Source organism: Eubalaena glacialis, chromosome 1 (genome assembly GCF_028564815.1).
Source record: "Eubalaena glacialis isolate mEubGla1 chromosome 1, mEubGla1.1.hap2.+ XY, whole genome shotgun sequence".
In the NCBI taxonomy this organism is placed as follows: Eukaryota; Metazoa; Chordata; class Mammalia; order Artiodactyla; family Balaenidae; genus Eubalaena; species Eubalaena glacialis.
In genome coordinates this window covers 93,239,748-93,259,094 of record NC_083716.1, presented here as the reverse complement: position 1 = coordinate 93,259,094, position 19,347 = coordinate 93,239,748, and the positions used below count along the sequence as shown (strand labels likewise).

The 19,347-nt window shown below is 73.0% G+C and overlaps 8 non-coding genes and 11 pseudogenes across 8 annotated transcripts; all 19 read right to left on the bottom strand.

Annotated features, from left to right (window-relative positions):
• Window positions 1-15: 15 nt before the first annotated feature.
• On the bottom strand, window positions 16-134 carry LOC133102091 (5S ribosomal RNA). Its single transcript, XR_009702848.1, has one exon. It is a non-coding gene; the product is annotated as a 5S ribosomal RNA (ribosomal RNA).
• Window positions 135-1,044: 910 nt separating this feature from the next.
• On the bottom strand, window positions 1,045-1,163 carry LOC133077202 (5S ribosomal RNA; annotated as a pseudogene).
• A 911-nt stretch (window positions 1,164-2,074) lies between these two features.
• On the bottom strand, window positions 2,075-2,193 carry LOC133074652 (5S ribosomal RNA; annotated as a pseudogene).
• Window positions 2,194-3,110: 917 nt separating this feature from the next.
• LOC133102084 (5S ribosomal RNA) lies at window positions 3,111-3,229 on the bottom strand. The gene has a single exon (XR_009702847.1). It is a non-coding gene; the product is annotated as a 5S ribosomal RNA (ribosomal RNA).
• Window positions 3,230-4,139: 910 nt separating this feature from the next.
• LOC133077197 (5S ribosomal RNA) lies at window positions 4,140-4,258 on the bottom strand (annotated as a pseudogene).
• A 911-nt stretch (window positions 4,259-5,169) lies between these two features.
• Window positions 5,170-5,288, bottom strand: LOC133074641 (5S ribosomal RNA; annotated as a pseudogene).
• Window positions 5,289-6,205: 917 nt separating this feature from the next.
• Window positions 6,206-6,324, bottom strand: LOC133102075 (5S ribosomal RNA). The gene has a single exon (XR_009702844.1). It is a non-coding gene; the product is annotated as a 5S ribosomal RNA (ribosomal RNA).
• A 910-nt stretch (window positions 6,325-7,234) lies between these two features.
• LOC133077193 (5S ribosomal RNA) lies at window positions 7,235-7,353 on the bottom strand (annotated as a pseudogene).
• A 911-nt stretch (window positions 7,354-8,264) lies between these two features.
• LOC133074633 (5S ribosomal RNA) lies at window positions 8,265-8,383 on the bottom strand (annotated as a pseudogene).
• A 917-nt stretch (window positions 8,384-9,300) lies between these two features.
• Window positions 9,301-9,419, bottom strand: LOC133102069 (5S ribosomal RNA). Its single transcript, XR_009702843.1, has one exon. It is a non-coding gene; the product is annotated as a 5S ribosomal RNA (ribosomal RNA).
• A 910-nt stretch (window positions 9,420-10,329) lies between these two features.
• On the bottom strand, window positions 10,330-10,448 carry LOC133077186 (5S ribosomal RNA; annotated as a pseudogene).
• A 911-nt stretch (window positions 10,449-11,359) lies between these two features.
• On the bottom strand, window positions 11,360-11,478 carry LOC133074629 (5S ribosomal RNA; annotated as a pseudogene).
• A 917-nt stretch (window positions 11,479-12,395) lies between these two features.
• On the bottom strand, window positions 12,396-12,514 carry LOC133102064 (5S ribosomal RNA). The gene has a single exon (XR_009702842.1). It is a non-coding gene; the product is annotated as a 5S ribosomal RNA (ribosomal RNA).
• A 910-nt stretch (window positions 12,515-13,424) lies between these two features.
• On the bottom strand, window positions 13,425-13,543 carry LOC133077181 (5S ribosomal RNA; annotated as a pseudogene).
• A 911-nt stretch (window positions 13,544-14,454) lies between these two features.
• On the bottom strand, window positions 14,455-14,573 carry LOC133105089 (5S ribosomal RNA; annotated as a pseudogene).
• Window positions 14,574-15,490: 917 nt separating this feature from the next.
• On the bottom strand, window positions 15,491-15,609 carry LOC133102059 (5S ribosomal RNA). The gene has a single exon (XR_009702839.1). It is a non-coding gene; the product is annotated as a 5S ribosomal RNA (ribosomal RNA).
• Window positions 15,610-16,519: 910 nt separating this feature from the next.
• Window positions 16,520-16,638, bottom strand: LOC133077179 (5S ribosomal RNA; annotated as a pseudogene).
• A 911-nt stretch (window positions 16,639-17,549) lies between these two features.
• Window positions 17,550-17,668, bottom strand: LOC133104382 (5S ribosomal RNA). The gene has a single exon (XR_009703553.1). It is a non-coding gene; the product is annotated as a 5S ribosomal RNA (ribosomal RNA).
• Window positions 17,669-18,586: 918 nt separating this feature from the next.
• On the bottom strand, window positions 18,587-18,705 carry LOC133102055 (5S ribosomal RNA). The gene has a single exon (XR_009702838.1). It is a non-coding gene; the product is annotated as a 5S ribosomal RNA (ribosomal RNA).
• Between the last annotated feature and the right edge of the window lie 642 nt (window positions 18,706-19,347).

The following is a 19,347-nucleotide window of genomic DNA, read 5'->3' as shown; positions in this document are numbered from 1 at the left end:
GAGCGGGAGGCAAAAAGCCTACAGCACCCGGTATTCCCAGGCGGTCTCCCATCCAAGTACTAACCAGGCCCGACCCTGCTTAGCTTCCGAGATCAGACGAGATCGGGCGCGTTCAGGGTGGTATGGCCGTAGACGCAGGAGGGGCCCGCGCGGTGCCTCTTGAGGCCCAGCTTCGCTGGCGCCTGCGCCTTACCGCCATGCCGGCGGCCAGCCCTCTCCGGCAGGGCCCTGCCGCCCGCCCAGGCAGGCGACAGGAGGCCTCGGGGACCCGGGGGTGGCGGAGTGGTGGGCCACCTCGCAGCCCAGGGCGGGCGGGACGCTCCAGGCCCGTCGGCGCTTGGCGCCCCGCCGCAGATCCCGCTCGACGCTCACAGGGACGCGGCCCCGGAGGCTTCAGGGCCCGGCGGCCGCGGTCCCTTGGGCATCCCCCCCTGCCCGCCCACGCGGAGTTAGGCGCAGCCCGGCCACGGCCGGGCCGGCCCTCCGGCCGGGCAGCAGCTGGCCCGAAGCCACTGGGAGCCACCATGGAGTGGGCACGGCCCCTTAGCCCCAGCAAGGCCCCCCCTTGCCCCCACGCCGCCCGCCGAGCACAGGACCCCGGCCCTGGTGGCCGGCAGGCCCGGAGAAGCGGCCCCGGCCCCCGCCCCCGCTCCCGCCCCCGGCCGTGGCGAAACGGCGGAGGGGGGGGCTTTTTCCGGAGGGAGCTGTGGAGAGACACACGGGCAGACAGGGGGCTGCGGCGCGGCTGGGCTCCGGTGGGGGCGGCCAAGTGCAGGTCGAGGGCCTCGCGGGCCGCACGGACGGCACCCCGGCCTGCGGCGGAGTCTGGGTCCGGGCCAGCCACCACGGGAGCGGCTGGGGTGGCGGCTGCCTTCCAGGGCCGCATTCTGGCCGCATGTCCAGCCAGCTCGGCGGGGAGCGATCCCTCCGGCGCGCTGTGTTGGGAGGGACGTGAGGAGGTGAGGCCTGCAGCGGTGCTCAGCGGGGGCGGAGGCGGCCTCGGCCGCGGGCCACTAAATGTCAAGGCGGAGCGGGAGGCAAAAAAGCCTACAGCACTCGGTATTCCCATGTGGTCTCCCATCCAGGTACGAAACAGGCCAGACCCTGATTAGCTTCCGAGATCAGACGAGGTGTGGTGCGTTCAGGGAGGTGTGGCCGTAGAATGCAGCGGGGGCCACGGTGTGCCTCTTGAGGCTTAGCTTCGCTGGTGCTGGCGACTCACCGCCAGCCCGGCAGCCAACCCTCTCCGGCGCGGCCCTGCCGTCCGCCCAGGCAAGCGACAGGAGGCCTCGAGGGCCCGGGGGTGGTGGAGTTGTGGGCGACTTCGCAGCTCAGGTCAGGCGGGACCCTCCAGGCCTGTAGGCGCTTGGCCCTCCGCCCCAGAGCCGCTCAACGCTCACAGGACTTGGCCCCGGAGGCTTAAGGGCCTGTGGCCCTCGGTCCCTTGTGCATTCCCCACCCTGTCAATCCACACAGTGCTAGGCGCAGCCCAGCCACGGCCTGGCCGGCCCTCCTGCCCGACGGCAGTCGGCCCTTAACCCACTGGGAGCCACCATTGAGCCGGCACGGCCCCTTAGCCCCAGCAAGGCCACCCTTGCCCCCACGCCACCCGCCGAGCACAGGACCCGGCGCCTGGTGTCTAGCCAGCCCAGCGAACCGGTCCCAGCCCCCGCCCCCGCTCCCGCCCCCGGCCGTGGCGAAACGGCGGAGGGTGGGCTTTTTCCGGAGGGAGCTGTGGAGATACACACGGGCAGACAGGGGGCTGCGGCGCGGCTGGGCTCCGGTGGGGGCGGCCAAGTGCAGGTCGAGGGCTTCGTGGGCCGCACGGACGGCACCCCGGCCTGCGGCGGAGTCTGGGTCCGGGCCAGCCACCACGGGAGCGGCTGGGGTGGCGGCTGCCTTCCAGGGCCGCCTTCTGGCCGCCTGGCCGGCCAGGCCGGCGCGGAGCGCCCCCTCTGGCGCGCTGTGGTGGGAGGGGCCGGAGGAGGTGGGGCCTGCAGCGCTGCTCGGCGGGGGCGGGGGCGGCGGCGGAGGCGGCGGGCGACTAAAGGAGAAGGCGGAGCGGGAGGCAAAAAGCCTACAGCACCCGGTATTCCCAGGCGGTCTCCCATCCAAGTACTAACCAGGCCCGACCCTGCTTAGCTTCCGCGATCAGACGAGATGGGGCACGTTCAGGGTGGTATGGCCTTAGAGGGCAGCCGGGGCCACGGGGTGCCTCTTGAGGCTTTGCTTCGCTGGTGCTGGCGACTTGCTCCCTGCTCGGCGGTCAGCCCTCTTCAGCAAGGCCCTGCCGCCCGCCCAGGCTGGCGACAGGAGGCCTCAGGGACCCAGGGGTTGCATAGTCAAGGGCGACCTCGCAGCTCAGGTCAGGCGGGATCCTCCAGGCCCGTAGGTGCTTGGCGCTCCGCCCCAGGTCCCGCTTGATGCTCACAAGGACGTGGCCCCGGAGGCTTAATGTCCCTTGGCCCTAGGTCCCTCGGGCATTACCAACCCTGTCCACTCACGCAGTGCTAGGCACAACCTAGCCGTGGCCGGGCCGGCCCTCCTGCCCGACGGCAGTTGCCCCGAATCCACTGGGAGCCACCATTGTGTTGGCATGGCCCATTACAGCCAGCAAGGCCACACTTGCATCCACGCCAACTGCCGAGCACTGTTCCCGGTGCCTAGTGGTCGGCCGGTTCGGAGAACGAGTCCTGGCCCACGACCCCGCTCCCGCACTCGGCCGTGGCGAAACGGCGGAGGGGGGGCTTTTTCCGGAGGGAGCTGTGGAGAGACACACCGGCAGATAGGTGGCTGCGCCGGGGCTGGGCGCTAGTGGGGGCGGCCAGGTGCAGGTCAAGGGGCTCGCGGGCCGCACGGCCGGCACCCGGGCCTGAGGCGGAGTCTGGGTTCAGGCCAGCCACCCCGGGAGCGGCTGGGATGCGGCTGCCTTCCAGGGCCGCCTTCTGGCCGCCTGGCCGGCCAGGCAGGCGGAGAGCGCCCCCTCTGGCGCGCTGTGGTGGGAGGGGCCGGAGGAGGTGGGGCCTGCAGCGGTGCCCGGCGGGGGCGGGGGCGGGGGCGGGGGCGGAGGCGGCGGGCGACTAAAGGAGAAGGCGGAGCGGGAGGCAAAAAGCCTACAGCACCCGGTATTCCCAGGCGGTCTCCCATCCAAGTACTAACCAGGCCCGACCCTGCTTAGCTTCCGAGATCAGACGAGATCGGGCGCGTTCAGGGTGGTATGGCCGTAGACGCAGGAGGGGCCCGCGCGGTGCCTCTTGAGGCCCAGCTTCGCTGGCGCCTGCGCCTTACCGCCATGCCGGCGGCCAGCCCTCTCCGGCAGGGCCCTGCCGCCCGCCCAGGCAGGCGACAGGAGGCCTCGGGGACCCGGGGGTGGCGGAGTGGTGGGCCACCTCGCAGCCCAGGGCGGGCGGGACGCTCCAGGCCCGTCGGCGCTTGGCGCCCCGCCGCAGATCCCGCTCGACGCTCACAGGGACGCGGCCCCGGAGGCTTCAGGGCCCGGCGGCCGCGGTCCCTTGGGCATCCCCCCCTGCCCGCCCACGCGGAGTTAGGCGCAGCCCGGCCACGGCCGGGCCGGCCCTCCGGCCGGGCAGCAGCTGGCCCGAAGCCACTGGGAGCCACCATGGAGTGGGCACGGCCCCTTAGCCCCAGCAAGGCCCCCCCTTGCCCCCACGCCGCCCGCCGAGCACAGGACCCCGGCCCTGGTGGCCGGCAGGCCCGGAGAAGCGGCCCCGGCCCCCGCCCCCGCTCCCGCCCCCGGCCGTGGCGAAACGGCGGAGGGGGGGGCTTTTTCCGGAGGGAGCTGTGGAGAGACACACGGGCAGACAGGGGGCTGCGGCGCGGCTGGGCTCCGGTGGGGGCGGCCAAGTGCAGGTCGAGGGCCTCGCGGGCCGCACGGACGGCACCCCGGCCTGCGGCGGAGTCTGGGTCCGGGCCAGCCACCACGGGAGCGGCTGGGGTGGCGGCTGCCTTCCAGGGCCGCATTCTGGCCGCATGTCCAGCCAGCTCGGCGGGGAGCGATCCCTCCGGCGCGCTGTGTTGGGAGGGACGTGAGGAGGTGAGGCCTGCAGCGGTGCTCAGCGGGGGCGGAGGCGGCCTCGGCCGCGGGCCACTAAATGTCAAGGCGGAGCGGGAGGCAAAAAAGCCTACAGCACTCGGTATTCCCATGTGGTCTCCCATCCAGGTACGAAACAGGCCAGACCCTGATTAGCTTCCGAGATCAGACGAGGTGTGGTGCGTTCAGGGAGGTGTGGCCGTAGAATGCAGCGGGGGCCACGGTGTGCCTCTTGAGGCTTAGCTTCGCTGGTGCTGGCGACTCACCGCCAGCCCGGCAGCCAACCCTCTCCGGCGCGGCCCTGCCGTCCGCCCAGGCAAGCGACAGGAGGCCTCGAGGGCCCGGGGGTGGTGGAGTTGTGGGCGACTTCGCAGCTCAGGTCAGGCGGGACCCTCCAGGCCTGTAGGCGCTTGGCCCTCCGCCCCAGAGCCGCTCAACGCTCACAGGACTTGGCCCCGGAGGCTTAAGGGCCTGTGGCCCTCGGTCCCTTGTGCATTCCCCACCCTGTCAATCCACACAGTGCTAGGCGCAGCCCAGCCACGGCCTGGCCGGCCCTCCTGCCCGACGGCAGTCGGCCCTTAACCCACTGGGAGCCACCATTGAGCCGGCACGGCCCCTTAGCCCCAGCAAGGCCACCCTTGCCCCCACGCCACCCGCCGAGCACAGGACCCGGCGCCTGGTGTCTAGCCAGCCCAGCGAACCGGTCCCAGCCCCCGCCCCCGCTCCCGCCCCCGGCCGTGGCGAAACGGCGGAGGGTGGGCTTTTTCCGGAGGGAGCTGTGGAGATACACACGGGCAGACAGGGGGCTGCGGCGCGGCTGGGCTCCGGTGGGGGCGGCCAAGTGCAGGTCGAGGGCTTCGTGGGCCGCACGGACGGCACCCCGGCCTGCGGCGGAGTCTGGGTCCGGGCCAGCCACCACGGGAGCGGCTGGGGTGGCGGCTGCCTTCCAGGGCCGCCTTCTGGCCGCCTGGCCGGCCAGGCCGGCGCGGAGCGCCCCCTCTGGCGCGCTGTGGTGGGAGGGGCCGGAGGAGGTGGGGCCTGCAGCGCTGCTCGGCGGGGGCGGGGGCGGCGGCGGAGGCGGCGGGCGACTAAAGGAGAAGGCGGAGCGGGAGGCAAAAAGCCTACAGCACCCGGTATTCCCAGGCGGTCTCCCATCCAAGTACTAACCAGGCCCGACCCTGCTTAGCTTCCGCGATCAGACGAGATGGGGCACGTTCAGGGTGGTATGGCCTTAGAGGGCAGCCGGGGCCACGGGGTGCCTCTTGAGGCTTTGCTTCGCTGGTGCTGGCGACTTGCTCCCTGCTCGGCGGTCAGCCCTCTTCAGCAAGGCCCTGCCGCCCGCCCAGGCTGGCGACAGGAGGCCTCAGGGACCCAGGGGTTGCATAGTCAAGGGCGACCTCGCAGCTCAGGTCAGGCGGGATCCTCCAGGCCCGTAGGTGCTTGGCGCTCCGCCCCAGGTCCCGCTTGATGCTCACAAGGACGTGGCCCCGGAGGCTTAATGTCCCTTGGCCCTAGGTCCCTCGGGCATTACCAACCCTGTCCACTCACGCAGTGCTAGGCACAACCTAGCCGTGGCCGGGCCGGCCCTCCTGCCCGACGGCAGTTGCCCCGAATCCACTGGGAGCCACCATTGTGTTGGCATGGCCCATTACAGCCAGCAAGGCCACACTTGCATCCACGCCAACTGCCGAGCACTGTTCCCGGTGCCTAGTGGTCGGCCGGTTCGGAGAACGAGTCCTGGCCCACGATCCCGCTCCCGCACTCGGCCGTGGCGAAACGGCGGAGGGGGGGCTTTTTCCGGAGGGAGCTGTGGAGAGACACACCGGCAGATAGGTGGCTGCGCCGGGGCTGGGCGCTAGTGGGGGCGGCCAGGTGCAGGTCAAGGGGCTCGCGGGCCGCACGGCCGGCACCCGGGCCTGAGGCGGAGTCTGGGTTCAGGCCAGCCACCCCGGGAGCGGCTGGGATGCGGCTGCCTTCCAGGGCCGCCTTCTGGCCGCCTGGCCGGCCAGGCAGGCGGAGAGCGCCCCCTCTGGCGCGCTGTGGTGGGAGGGGCCGGAGGAGGTGGGGCCTGCAGCGGTGCCCGGCGGGGGCGGGGGCGGGGGCGGGGGCGGAGGCGGCGGGCGACTAAAGGAGAAGGCGGAGCGGGAGGCAAAAAGCCTACAGCACCCGGTATTCCCAGGCGGTCTCCCATCCAAGTACTAACCAGGCCCGACCCTGCTTAGCTTCCGAGATCAGACGAGATCGGGCGCGTTCAGGGTGGTATGGCCGTAGACGCAGGAGGGGCCCGCGCGGTGCCTCTTGAGGCCCAGCTTCGCTGGCGCCTGCGCCTTACCGCCATGCCGGCGGCCAGCCCTCTCCGGCAGGGCCCTGCCGCCCGCCCAGGCAGGCGACAGGAGGCCTCGGGGACCCGGGGGTGGCGGAGTGGTGGGCCACCTCGCAGCCCAGGGCGGGCGGGACGCTCCAGGCCCGTCGGCGCTTGGCGCCCCGCCGCAGATCCCGCTCGACGCTCACAGGGACGCGGCCCCGGAGGCTTCAGGGCCCGGCGGCCGCGGTCCCTTGGGCATCCCCCCCTGCCCGCCCACGCGGAGTTAGGCGCAGCCCGGCCACGGCCGGGCCGGCCCTCCGGCCGGGCAGCAGCTGGCCCGAAGCCACTGGGAGCCACCATGGAGTGGGCACGGCCCCTTAGCCCCAGCAAGGCCCCCCCTTGCCCCCACGCCGCCCGCCGAGCACAGGACCCCGGCCCTGGTGGCCGGCAGGCCCGGAGAAGCGGCCCCGGCCCCCGCCCCCGCTCCCGCCCCCGGCCGTGGCGAAACGGCGGAGGGGGGGGCTTTTTCCGGAGGGAGCTGTGGAGAGACACACGGGCAGACAGGGGGCTGCGGCGCGGCTGGGCTCCGGTGGGGGCGGCCAAGTGCAGGTCGAGGGCCTCGCGGGCCGCACGGACGGCACCCCGGCCTGCGGCGGAGTCTGGGTCCGGGCCAGCCACCACGGGAGCGGCTGGGGTGGCGGCTGCCTTCCAGGGCCGCATTCTGGCCGCATGTCCAGCCAGCTCGGCGGGGAGCGATCCCTCCGGCGCGCTGTGTTGGGAGGGACGTGAGGAGGTGAGGCCTGCAGCGGTGCTCAGCGGGGGCGGAGGCGGCCTCGGCCGCGGGCCACTAAATGTCAAGGCGGAGCGGGAGGCAAAAAAGCCTACAGCACTCGGTATTCCCATGTGGTCTCCCATCCAGGTACGAAACAGGCCAGACCCTGATTAGCTTCCGAGATCAGACGAGGTGTGGTGCGTTCAGGGAGGTGTGGCCGTAGAATGCAGCGGGGGCCACGGTGTGCCTCTTGAGGCTTAGCTTCGCTGGTGCTGGCGACTCACCGCCAGCCCGGCAGCCAACCCTCTCCGGCGCGGCCCTGCCGTCCGCCCAGGCAAGCGACAGGAGGCCTCGAGGGCCCGGGGGTGGTGGAGTTGTGGGCGACTTCGCAGCTCAGGTCAGGCGGGACCCTCCAGGCCTGTAGGCGCTTGGCCCTCCACCCCAGAGCCACTCAACGCTCACAGGACTTGGCCCCGGAGGCTTAAGGGCCTGTGGCCCTCGGTCCCTTGTGCATTCCCCACCCTGTCAATCCACACAGTGCTAGGCGCAGCCCAGCCACGGCCTGGCCGGCCCTCCTGCCCGACGGCAGTCGGCCCTTAACCCACTGGGAGCCACCATTGAGCCGGCACGGCCCCTTAGCCCCAGCAAGGCCACCCTTGCCCCCACGCCACCCGCCGAGCACAGGACCCGGCGCCTGGTGTCTAGCCAGCCCAGCGAACCGGTCCCAGCCCCCGCCCCCGCTCCCGCCCCCGGCCGTGGCGAAACGGCGGAGGGTGGGTTTTTTCCGGAGGGAGCTGTGGAGATACACACGGGCAGACAGGGGGCTGCGGCGCGGCTGGGCTCCGGTGGGGGCGGCCAAGTGCAGGTCGAGGGCTTCGTGGGCCGCACGGACGGCACCCCGGCCTGCGGCGGAGTCTGGGTCCGGGCCAGCCACCACGGGAGCGGCTGGGGTGGCGGCTGCCTTCCAGGGCCGCCTTCTGGCCGCCTGGCCGGCCAGGCCGGCGCGGAGCGCCCCCTCTGGCGCGCTGTGGTGGGAGGGGCCGGAGGAGGTGGGGCCTGCAGCGCTGCTCGGCGGGGGCGGGGGCGGCGGCGGAGGCGGCGGGCGACTAAAGGAGAAGGCGGAGCGGGAGGCAAAAAGCCTACAGCACCCGGTATTCCCAGGCGGTCTCCCATCCAAGTACTAACCAGGCCCGACCCTGCTTAGCTTCCGCGATCAGACGAGATGGGGCACGTTCAGGGTGGTATGGCCTTAGAGGGCAGCCGGGGCCACGGGGTGCCTCTTGAGGCTTTGCTTCGCTGGTGCTGGCGACTTGCTCCCTGCTCGGCGGTCAGCCCTCTTCAGCAAGGCCCTGCCGCCCGCCCAGGCTGGCGACAGGAGGCCTCAGGGACCCAGGGGTTGCATAGTCAAGGGCGACCTCGCAGCTCAGGTCAGGCGGGATCCTCCAGGCCCGTAGGTGCTTGGCGCTCCGCCCCAGGTCCCGCTTGATGCTCACAAGGACGTGGCCCCGGAGGCTTAATGTCCCTTGGCCCTAGGTCCCTCGGGCATTACCAACCCTGTCCACTCACGCAGTGCTAGGCACAACCTAGCCGTGGCCGGGCCGGCCCTCCTGCCCGACGGCAGTTGCCCCGAATCCACTGGGAGCCACCATTGTGTTGGCATGGCCCATTACAGCCAGCAAGGCCACACTTGCATCCACGCCAACTGCCGAGCACTGTTCCCGGTGCCTAGTGGTCGGCCGGTTCGGAGAACGAGTCCTGGCCCACGACCCCGCTCCCGCACTCGGCCGTGGCGAAACGGCGGAGGGGGGGCTTTTTCCGGAGGGAGCTGTGGAGAGACACACCGGCAGATAGGTGGCTGCGCCGGGGCTGGGCGCTAGTGGGGGCGGCCAGGTGCAGGTCAAGGGGCTCGCGGGCCGCACGGCCGGCACCCGGGCCTGAGGCGGAGTCTGGGTTCAGGCCAGCCACCCCGGGAGCGGCTGGGATGCGGCTGCCTTCCAGGGCCGCCTTCTGGCCGCCTGGCCGGCCAGGCAGGCGGAGAGCGCCCCCTCTGGCGCGCTGTGGTGGGAGGGGCCGGAGGAGGTGGGGCCTGCAGCGGTGCCCGGCGGGGGCGGGGGCGGGGGCGGGGGCGGAGGCGGCGGGCGACTAAAGGAGAAGGCGGAGCGGGAGGCAAAAAGCCTACAGCACCCGGTATTCCCAGGCGGTCTCCCATCCAAGTACTAACCAGGCCCGACCCTGCTTAGCTTCCGAGATCAGACGAGATCGGGCGCGTTCAGGGTGGTATGGCCGTAGACGCAGGAGGGGCCCGCGCGGTGCCTCTTGAGGCCCAGCTTCGCTGGCGCCTGCGCCTTACCGCCATGCCGGCGGCCAGCCCTCTCCGGCAGGGCCCTGCCGCCCGCCCAGGCAGGCGACAGGAGGCCTCGGGGACCCGGGGGTGGCGGAGTGGTGGGCCACCTCGCAGCCCAGGGCGGGCGGGACGCTCCAGGCCCGTCGGCGCTTGGCGCCCCGCCGCAGATCCCGCTCGACGCTCACAGGGACGCGGCCCCGGAGGCTTCAGGGCCCGGCGGCCGCGGTCCCTTGGGCATCCCCCCCTGCCCGCCCACGCGGAGTTAGGCGCAGCCCGGCCACGGCCGGGCCGGCCCTCCGGCCGGGCAGCAGCTGGCCCGAAGCCACTGGGAGCCACCATGGAGTGGGCACGGCCCCTTAGCCCCAGCAAGGCCCCCCCTTGCCCCCACGCCGCCCGCCGAGCACAGGACCCCGGCCCTGGTGGCCGGCAGGCCCGGAGAAGCGGCCCCGGCCCCCGCCCCCGCTCCCGCCCCCGGCCGTGGCGAAACGGCGGAGGGGGGGGCTTTTTCCGGAGGGAGCTGTGGAGAGACACACGGGCAGACAGGGGGCTGCGGCGCGGCTGGGCTCCGGTGGGGGCGGCCAAGTGCAGGTCGAGGGCCTCGCGGGCCGCACGGACGGCACCCCGGCCTGCGGCGGAGTCTGGGTCCGGGCCAGCCACCACGGGAGCGGCTGGGGTGGCGGCTGCCTTCCAGGGCCGCATTCTGGCCGCATGTCCAGCCAGCTCGGCGGGGAGCGATCCCTCCGGCGCGCTGTGTTGGGAGGGACGTGAGGAGGTGAGGCCTGCAGCGGTGCTCAGCGGGGGCGGAGGCGGCCTCGGCCGCGGGCCACTAAATGTCAAGGCGGAGCGGGAGGCAAAAAAGCCTACAGCACTCGGTATTCCCATGTGGTCTCCCATCCAGGTACGAAACAGGCCAGACCCTGATTAGCTTCCGAGATCAGACGAGGTGTGGTGCGTTCAGGGAGGTGTGGCCGTAGAATGCAGCGGGGGCCACGGTGTGCCTCTTGAGGCTTAGCTTCGCTGGTGCTGGCGACTCACCGCCAGCCCGGCAGCCAACCCTCTCCGGCGCGGCCCTGCCGTCCGCCCAGGCAAGCGACAGGAGGCCTCGAGGGCCCGGGGGTGGTGGAGTTGTGGGCGACTTCGCAGCTCAGGTCAGGCGGGACCCTCCAGGCCTGTAGGCGCTTGGCCCTCCGCCCCAGAGCCGCTCAACGCTCACAGGACTTGGCCCCGGAGGCTTAAGGGCCTGTGGCCCTCGGTCCCTTGTGCATTCCCCACCCTGTCAATCCACACAGTGCTAGGCGCAGCCCAGCCACGGCCTGGCCGGCCCTCCTGCCCGACGGCAGTCGGCCCTTAACCCACTGGGAGCCACCATTGAGCCGGCACGGCCCCTTAGCCCCAGCAAGGCCACCCTTGCCCCCACGCCACCCGCCGAGCACAGGACCCGGCGCCTGGTGTCTAGCCAGCCCAGCGAACCGGTCCCAGCCCCCGCCCCCGCTCCCGCCCCCGGCCGTGGCGAAACGGCGGAGGGTGGGCTTTTTCCGGAGGGAGCTGTGGAGATACACACGGGCAGACAGGGGGCTGCGGCGCGGCTGGGCTCCGGTGGGGGCGGCCAAGTGCAGGTCGAGGGCTTCGTGGGCCGCACGGACGGCACCCCCGGCCTGCGGCGGAGTCTGGGTCCGGGCCAGCCACCACGGGAGCGGCTGGGGTGGCGGCTGCCTTCCAGGGCCGCCTTCTGGCCGCCTGGCCGGCCAGGCCGGCGCGGAGCGCCCCCTCTGGCGCGCTGTGGTGGGAGGGGCCGGAGGAGGTGGGGCCTGCAGCGCTGCTCGGCGGGGGCGGGGCGGCGGCGGAGGCGGCGGGCGACTAAAGGAGAAGGCGGAGCGGGAGGCAAAAAGCCTACAGCACCCGGTATTCCCAGGCGGTCTCCCATCCAAGTACTAACCAGGCCCGACCCTGCTTAGCTTCCGCGATCAGACGAGATGGGGCACGTTCAGGGTGGTATGGCCTTAGAGGGCAGCCGGGGCCACGGGGTGCCTCTTGAGGCTTTGCTTCGCTGGTGCTGGCGACTTGCTCCCTGCTCGGCGGTCAGCCCTCTTCAGCAAGGCCCTGCCGCCCGCCCAGGCTGGCGACAGGAGGCCTCAGGGACCCAGGGGTTGCATAGTCAAGGGCGACCTCGCAGCTCAGGTCAGGCGGGATCCTCCAGGCCCGTAGGTGCTTGGCGCTCCGCCCCAGGTCCCGCTTGATGCTCACAAGGACGTGGCCCCGGAGGCTTAATGTCCCTTGGCCCTAGGTCCCTCGGGCATTACCAACCCTGTCCACTCACGCAGTGCTAGGCACAACCTAGCCGTGGCCGGGCCGGCCCTCCTGCCCGACGGCAGTTGCCCCGAATCCACTGGGAGCCACCATTGTGTTGGCATGGCCCATTACAGCCAGCAAGGCCACACTTGCATCCACGCCAACTGCCGAGCACTGTTCCCGGTGCCTAGTGGTCGGCCGGTTCGGAGAACGAGTCCTGGCCCACGACCCCGCTCCCGCACTCGGCCGTGGCGAAACGGCGGAGGGGGGGCTTTTTCCGGAGGGAGCTGTGGAGAGACACACCGGCAGATAGGTGGCTGCGCCGGGGCTGGGCGCTAGTGGGGGCGGCCAGGTGCAGGTCAAGGGGCTCGCGGGCCGCACGGCCGGCACCCGGGCCTGAGGCGGAGTCTGGGTTCAGGCCAGCCACCCCGGGAGCGGCTGGGATGCGGCTGCCTTCCAGGGCCGCCTTCTGGCCGCCTGGCCGGCCAGGCAGGCGGAGAGCGCCCCCTCTGGCGCGCTGTGGTGGGAGGGGCCGGAGGAGGTGGGGCCTGCAGCGGTGCCCGGCGGGGGCGGGGGCGGGGGCGGGGGCGGAGGCGGCGGGCGACTAAAGGAGAAGGCGGAGCGGGAGGCAAAAAGCCTACAGCACCCGGTATTCCCAGGCGGTCTCCCATCCAAGTACTAACCAGGCCCGACCCTGCTTAGCTTCCGAGATCAGACGAGATCGGGCGCGTTCAGGGTGGTATGGCCGTAGACGCAGGAGGGGCCCGCGCGGTGCCTCTTGAGGCCCAGCTTCGCTGGCGCCTGCGCCTTACCGCCATGCCGGCGGCCAGCCCTCTCCGGCAGGGCCCTGCCGCCCGCCCAGGCAGGCGACAGGAGGCCTCGGGGACCCGGGGGTGGCGGAGTGGTGGGCCACCTCGCAGCCCAGGGCGGGCGGGACGCTCCAGGCCCGTCGGCGCTTGGCGCCCCGCCGCAGATCCCGCTCGACGCTCACAGGGACGCGGCCCCGGAGGCTTCAGGGCCCGGCGGCCGCGGTCCCTTGGGCATCCCCCCCTGCCCGCCCACGCGGAGTTAGGCGCAGCCCGGCCACGGCTGGGCCGGCCCTCCGGCCGGGCAGCAGCTGGCCCGAAGCCACTGGGAGCCACCATGGAGTGGGCACGGCCCCTTAGCCCCAGCAAGGCCCCCCCTTGCCCCCACGCCGCCCGCCGAGCACAGGACCCTGGCCCTGGTGGCCGGCAGGCCCGGAGAAGCGGCCCCGGCCCCCGCCCCCGCTCCCGCCCCCGGCCGTGGCGAAACGGCGGAGGGGGGGGCTTTTTCCGGAGGGAGCTGTGGAGAGACACACGGGCAGACAGGGGGCTGCGGCGCGGCTGGGCTCCGGTGGGGGCGGCCAAGTGCAGGTCGAGGGCCTCGCGGGCCGCACGGACGGCACCCCGGCCTGCGGCGGAGTCTGGGTCCGGGCCAGCCACCACGGGAGCGGCTGGGGTGGCGGCTGCCTTCCAGGGCCGCATTCTGGCCGCATGTCCAGCCAGCTCGGCGGGGAGCGATCCCTCCGGCGCGCTGTGTTGGGAGGGACGTGAGGAGGTGAGGCCTGCAGCGGTGCTCAGCGGGGGCGGAGGCGGCCTCGGCCGCGGGCCACTAAATGTCAAGGCGGAGCGGGAGGCAAAAAAGCCTACAGCACTCGGTATTCCCATGTGGTCTCCCATCCAGGTACGAAACAGGCCAGACCCTGATTAGCTTCCGAGATCAGACGAGGTGTGGTGCGTTCAGGGAGGTGTGGCCGTAGAATGCAGCGGGGGCCACGGTGTGCCTCTTGAGGCTTAGCTTCGCTGGTGCTGGCGACTCACCGCCAGCCCGGCAGCCAACCCTCTCCGGCGCGGCCCTGCCGTCCGCCCAGGCAAGCGACAGGAGGCCTCGAGGGCCCGGGGGTGGTGGAGTTGTGGGCGACTTCGCAGCTCAGGTCAGGCGGGACCCTCCAGGCCTGTAGGCGCTTGGCCCTCCGCCCCAGAGCCGCTCAACGCTCACAGGACTTGGCCCCGGAGGCTTAAGGGCCTGTGGCCCTCGGTCCCTTGTGCATTCCCCACCCTGTCAATCCACACAGTGCTAGGCGCAGCCCAGCCACGGCCTGGCCGGCCCTCCTGCCCGACGGCAGTCGGCCCTTAACCCACTGGGAGCCACCATTGAGCCGGCACGGCCCCTTAGCCCCAGCAAGGCCACCCTTGCCCCCACGCCACCCGCCGAGCACAGGACCCGGCGCCTGGTGTCTAGCCAGCCCAGCGAACCGGTCCCAGCCCCCGCCCCCGCTCCCGCCCCCGGCCGTGGCGAAACGGCGGAGGGTGGGCTTTTTCCGGAGGGAGCTGTGGAGATACACACGGGCAGACAGGGGGCTGCGGCGCGGCTGGGCTCCGGTGGGGGCGGCCAAGTGCAGGTCGAGGGCTTCGTGGGCCGCACGGACGGCACCCCGGCCTGCGGCGGAGTCTGGGTCCGGGCCAGCCACCACGGGAGCGGCTGGGGTGGCGGCTGCCTTCCAGGGCCGCCTTCTGGCCGCCTGGCCGGCCAGGCCGGCGCGGAGCGCCCCCTCTGGCGCGCTGTGGTGGGAGGGGCCGGAGGAGGTGGGGCCTGCAGCGCTGCTCGGTGGGGGCGGGGGTGGCGGCGGAGGCGGCGGGCGACTAAAGGAGAAGGCGGAGCGGGAGGCAAAAAGCCTACAGCACCCGGTATTCCCAGGTGGTCTCCCATCCAAGTACTAACCAGGCCCGACCCTGCTTAGCTTCCGCGATCAGACGAGATGGGGCACGTTCAGGGTGGTATGGCCTTAGAGGGCAGCCGGGGCCACGGGGTGCCTCTTGAGGCTTTGCTTCGCTGGTGCTGGCGACTTGCTCCCTGCTCGGCGGTCAGCCCTCTTCAGCAAGGCCCTGCCGCCCGCCCAGGCTGGCGACAGGAGGCCTCAGGGACCCAGGGGTTGCATAGTCAAGGGCGACCTCGCAGCTCAGGTCAGGCGGGATCCTCCAGGCCCGTAGGTGCTTGGCGCTCCGCCCCAGGTCCCGCTTGATGCTCACAAGGACGTGGCCCCGGAGGCTTAATGTCCCTTGGCCCTAGGTCCCTCGGGCATTACCAACCCTGTCCACTCACGCAGTGCTAGGCACAACCTAGCCGTGGCCGGGCCGGCCCTCCTGCCCGACGGCAGTTGCCCCGAATCCACTGGGAGCCACCATTGTGTTGGCATGGCCCATTACAGCCAGCAAGGCCACACTTGCATCCACGCCAACTGCCGAGCACTGTTCCCGGTGCCTAGTGGTCGGCCGGTTCGGAGAACGAGTCCTGGCCCACGACCCCGCTCCCGCACTCGGCCGTGGCGAAACGGCGGAGGGGGGGCTTTTTCCGGAGGGAGCTGTGGAGAGACACACCGGCAGATAGGTGGCTGCGCCGGGGCTGGGCGCTAGTGGGGGCGGCCAGGTGCAGGTCAAGGGGCTCGCGGGCCGCACGGCCGGCACCCGGGCCTGAGGCGGAGTCTGGGTTCAGGCCAGCCACCCCGGGAGCGGCTGGGATGCGGCTGCCTTCCAGGGCCGCCTTCTGGCCGCCTGGCCGGCCAGGCAGGCGGAGAGCGCCCCCTCTGGCGCGCTGTGGTGGGAGGGGCCGGAGGAGGTGGGGCCTGCAGCGGTGCCCGGCGGGGGCGGGGGCGGGGGCGGGGGCGGAGGCGGCGGGCGACTAAAGGAGAAGGCGGAGCGGGAGGCAAAAAGCCTACAGCACCCGGTATTCCCAGGCGGTCTCCCATCCAAGTACTAACCAGGCCCGACCCTGCTTAGCTTCCGAGATCAGACGAGATCGGGCGCGTTCAGGGTGGTATGGCCGTAGACGCAGGAGGGGCCCGCGCGGTGCCTCTTGAGGCCCAGCTTCGCTGGCGCCTGCGCCTTACCGCCATGCCGGCGGCCAGCCCTCTCCGGCAGGGCCCTGCCGCCCGCCCAGGCAGGCGACAGGAGGCCTCGGGGACCCGGGGGTGGCGGAGTGGTGGGCCACCTCGCAGCCCAGGGCGGGCGGGACGCTCCAGGCCCGTCGGCGCTTGGCGCCCCGCCGCAGATCCCGCTCGACGCTCACAGGGACGCGGCCCCGGAGGCTTCAGGGCCCGGCGGCCGCGGTCCCTTGGGCATCCCCCCCTGCCCGCCCACGCGGAGTTAGGCGCAGCCCGGCCACGGCCGGGCCGGCCCTCCGGCCGGGCAGCAGCTGGCCCGAAGCCACTGGGAGCCACCATGGAGTGGGCACGGCCCCTTAGCCCCAGCAAGGCCCCCCCTTGCCCCCACGCCGCCCGCCGAGCACAGGACCCCGGCCCTGGTGGCCGGCAGGCCCGGAGAAGCGGCCCCGGCCCCCGCCCCCGCTCCCGCCCCCGGCCGTGGCGAAACGGCGGAGGGGGGGGCTTTTTCCGGAGGGAGCTGTGGAGAGACACACGGGCAGACAGGGGGCTGCGGCGCGGCTGGGCTCCGGTGGGGGCGGCCAAGTGCAGGTCGAGGGCCTCGCGGGCCGCACGGACGGCACCCCGGCCTGCGGCGGAGTCTGGGTCCGGGCCAGCCACCACGGGAGCGGCTGGGGTGGCGGCTGCCTTCCAGGGCCGCATTCTGGCCGCATGTCCAGCCAGCTCGGCGGGGAGCGATCCCTCCGGCGCGCTGTGTTGGGAGGGACGTGAGGAGGTGAGGCCTGCAGCGGTGCTCAGCGGGGGCGGAGGCGGCCTCGGCCGCGGGCCACTAAATGTCAAGGCGGAGCGGGAGGCAAAAAAGCCTACAGCACTCGGTATTCCCATGTGGTCTCCCATCCAGGTACGAAACAGGCCAGACCCTGATTAGCTTCCGAGATCAGACGAGGTGTGGTGCGTTCAGGGAGGTGTGGCCGTAGAATGCAGCGGGGGCCACGGTGTGCCTCTTGAGGCTTAGCTTCGCTGGTGCTGGCGACTCACCGCCAGCCCGGCAGCCAACCCTCTCCGGCGCGGCCCTGCCGTCCGCCCAGGCAAGCGACAGGAGGCCTCGAGGGCCCGGGGGTGGTGGAGTTGTGGGCGACTTCGCAGCTCAGGTCAGGCGGGACCCTCCAGGCCTGTAGGCGCTTGGCCCTCCGCCCCAGAGCCGCTCAACGCTCACAGGACTTGGCCCCGGAGGCTTAAGGGCCTGTGGCCCTCGGTCCCTTGTGCATTCCCCACCCTGTCAATCCACACAGTGCTAGGCGCAGCCCAGCCACGGCCTGGCCGGCCCTCCTGCCCGACGGCAGTCGGCCCTTAACCCACTGGGAGCCACCATTGAGCCGGCACGGCCCCTTAGCCCCAGCAAGGCCACCCTTGCCCCCACGCCACCCGCCGAGCACAGGACCCGGCGCCTGGTGTCTAGCCAGCCCAGCGAACCGGTCCCAGCCCCCGCCCCCGCTCCCGCCCCCGGCCGTGGCGAAACGGCGGAGGGTGGGCTTTTTCCGGAGGGAGCTGTGGAGATACACACGGGCAGACAGGGGGCTGCGGCGCGGCTGGGCTCCGGTGGGGGCGGCCAAGTGCAGGTCGAGGGCTTCGTGGGCCGCACGGACGGCACCCCGGCCTGCGGCGGAGTCTGGGTCCGGGCCAGCCACCACGGGAGCGGCTGGGGTGGCGGCTGCCTTCCAGGGCCGCCTTCTGGCCGCCTGGCCGGCCAGGCCGGCGCGGAGCGCCCCCTCTGGCGCGCTGTGGTGGGAGGGGCCGGAGGAGGTGGGGCCTGCAGCGCTGCCCGGCGGGGGCGGGGGCGGGGGCGGAGGCGGCGGGCGACTAAAGGAGAAGGCGGAGCGGGAGGCAAGAAGCCTACAGCACCCGGTATTCCCAGGCGGTCTCCCATCCAAGTACTAACCAGGCCCGACCCTGCTTAGCTTCCGAGATCAGACGAGTTCGGGCGCGTTCAGGGTGGTATGGCCGTAGACGTTAAGAGGGGCCCGCGGAGTGCCTCTTGAGGCCCAGCTTCGCTGGCGCTTGCGCCTCCCCGCCAGCCCGGCGGCCAGCCCGCCCCGGCAGGGCCCCGCCGCCCGCCCAGGCAGGGCAACGGCGGCCTCGGGTACCAGGGGGGTGGCGGAGGGTTCGGCGACCTCCCAGCCCAGGGCGGGCGGGACCCACCAAACCGTTCGGCGCTTGGCGCCCCGCCCCAGATCCCGCACGTCGCTCACAGGGACGTGGCCCCGGAGGCTTCAGGGCCCGGGGTCCGCGGTCCCTTGGGCCTCCCCTCTGCCCGCCCACGCGGCGCTAGGCGCAGCCCAGCCGCAGCCCGGGCCGGCCCTCCTGCCCGACGGCAGTCGGCCCTTAACCCACTGGGAGCCACCATTGAGTCGGCACGGCCCCTTAGCCCCAGCAAGGCCACCCTTGCCCCCACGCCACCCGCCGAGCACAGGACCCGGCGCCTTGTGGCCGGCCGGCCCGGAGCACCGGCCCCGGCCCCCGCCCCCGCTCCCGCCCCCGGCCGTGGCGAAACGGCGGAGGGGGGGCTTTTTCCGGAGGGAGCTGTGGAGAGACACACCGGCAGATAGGTGGCTGCGCCGGGGCTGGGCGCTAGTGGGGGCGGCCAGGTGCAGGTCAAGGGGCTCGCGGGCCGCACGGCCGGCACCCGGGCCTGAGGCGGAGTCTGGGTTCAGGCCAGCCACCCCGGGAGCGGCTGGGATGCGGCTGCCTTCCAGGGCCGCCTTCTGGCCGCCTGGCCGGCCAGGCAGGCGGAGAGCGCCCCCTCTGGCGCGCTGTGGTGGGAGGGGCCGGAGGAGGTGGGGCCTGCAGCGGTGCCCGGCGGGGGCGGGGGCGGGGGCGGGGGCGGAGGCGGCGGGCGACTAAAGGAGAAGGCGGAGCGGGAGGCAAAAAGCCTACAGCACCCGGTATTCCCAGGCGGTCTCCCATCCAAGTACTAACCAGGCCCGACCCTGCTTAGCTTCCGAGATCAGACGAGATCGGGCGCGTTCAGGGTGGTATGGCCGTAGACGCAGGAGGGGCCCGCGCGGTGCCTCTTGAGGCCCAGCTTCGCTGGCGCCTGCGCCTTACCGCCATGCCGGCAGCCAGCCCTCTCCGGCAGGGCCCTGCCGCCCGCCCAGGCAGGCGACAGGAGGCCTCGGGGACCCGGGGGTGGCGGAGTGGTGGGCCACCTCGCAGCCCAGGGCGGGCGGGACGCTCCAGGCCCGTCGGCGCTTGGCGCCCCGCCGCAGATCCCGCTCGACGCTCACAGGGACGCGGCCCCGGAGGCTTCAGGGCCCGGCGGCCGCGGTCCCTTGGGCATCCCCCCCTGCCCGCCCACGCGGAGTTAGGCGCAGCCCGGCCACGGCCGGGCCGGCCCTCCGGCCGGGCAGCAGCTGGCCCGAAGCCACTGGGAGCCACCATGGAGTGGGCACGGCCCCTTAGCCCCAGCAAGGCCCCCCCTTGCCCCCACGCCGCCCGCCGAGCACAGGACCCCGGCCCTGGTGGCCGGCAGGCCCGGAGAAGCGGCCCCGGCCCCCGCCCCCGCTCCCGCCCCCGGCCGTGGCGAAACGGCGGAGGGGGGGGCTTTTTCCGGAGGGAGCTGTGGAGAGACACACGGGCAGACAGGGGGCTGCGGCGCGGCTGGGCTCCGGTGGGGGCGGCCAAGTGCAGG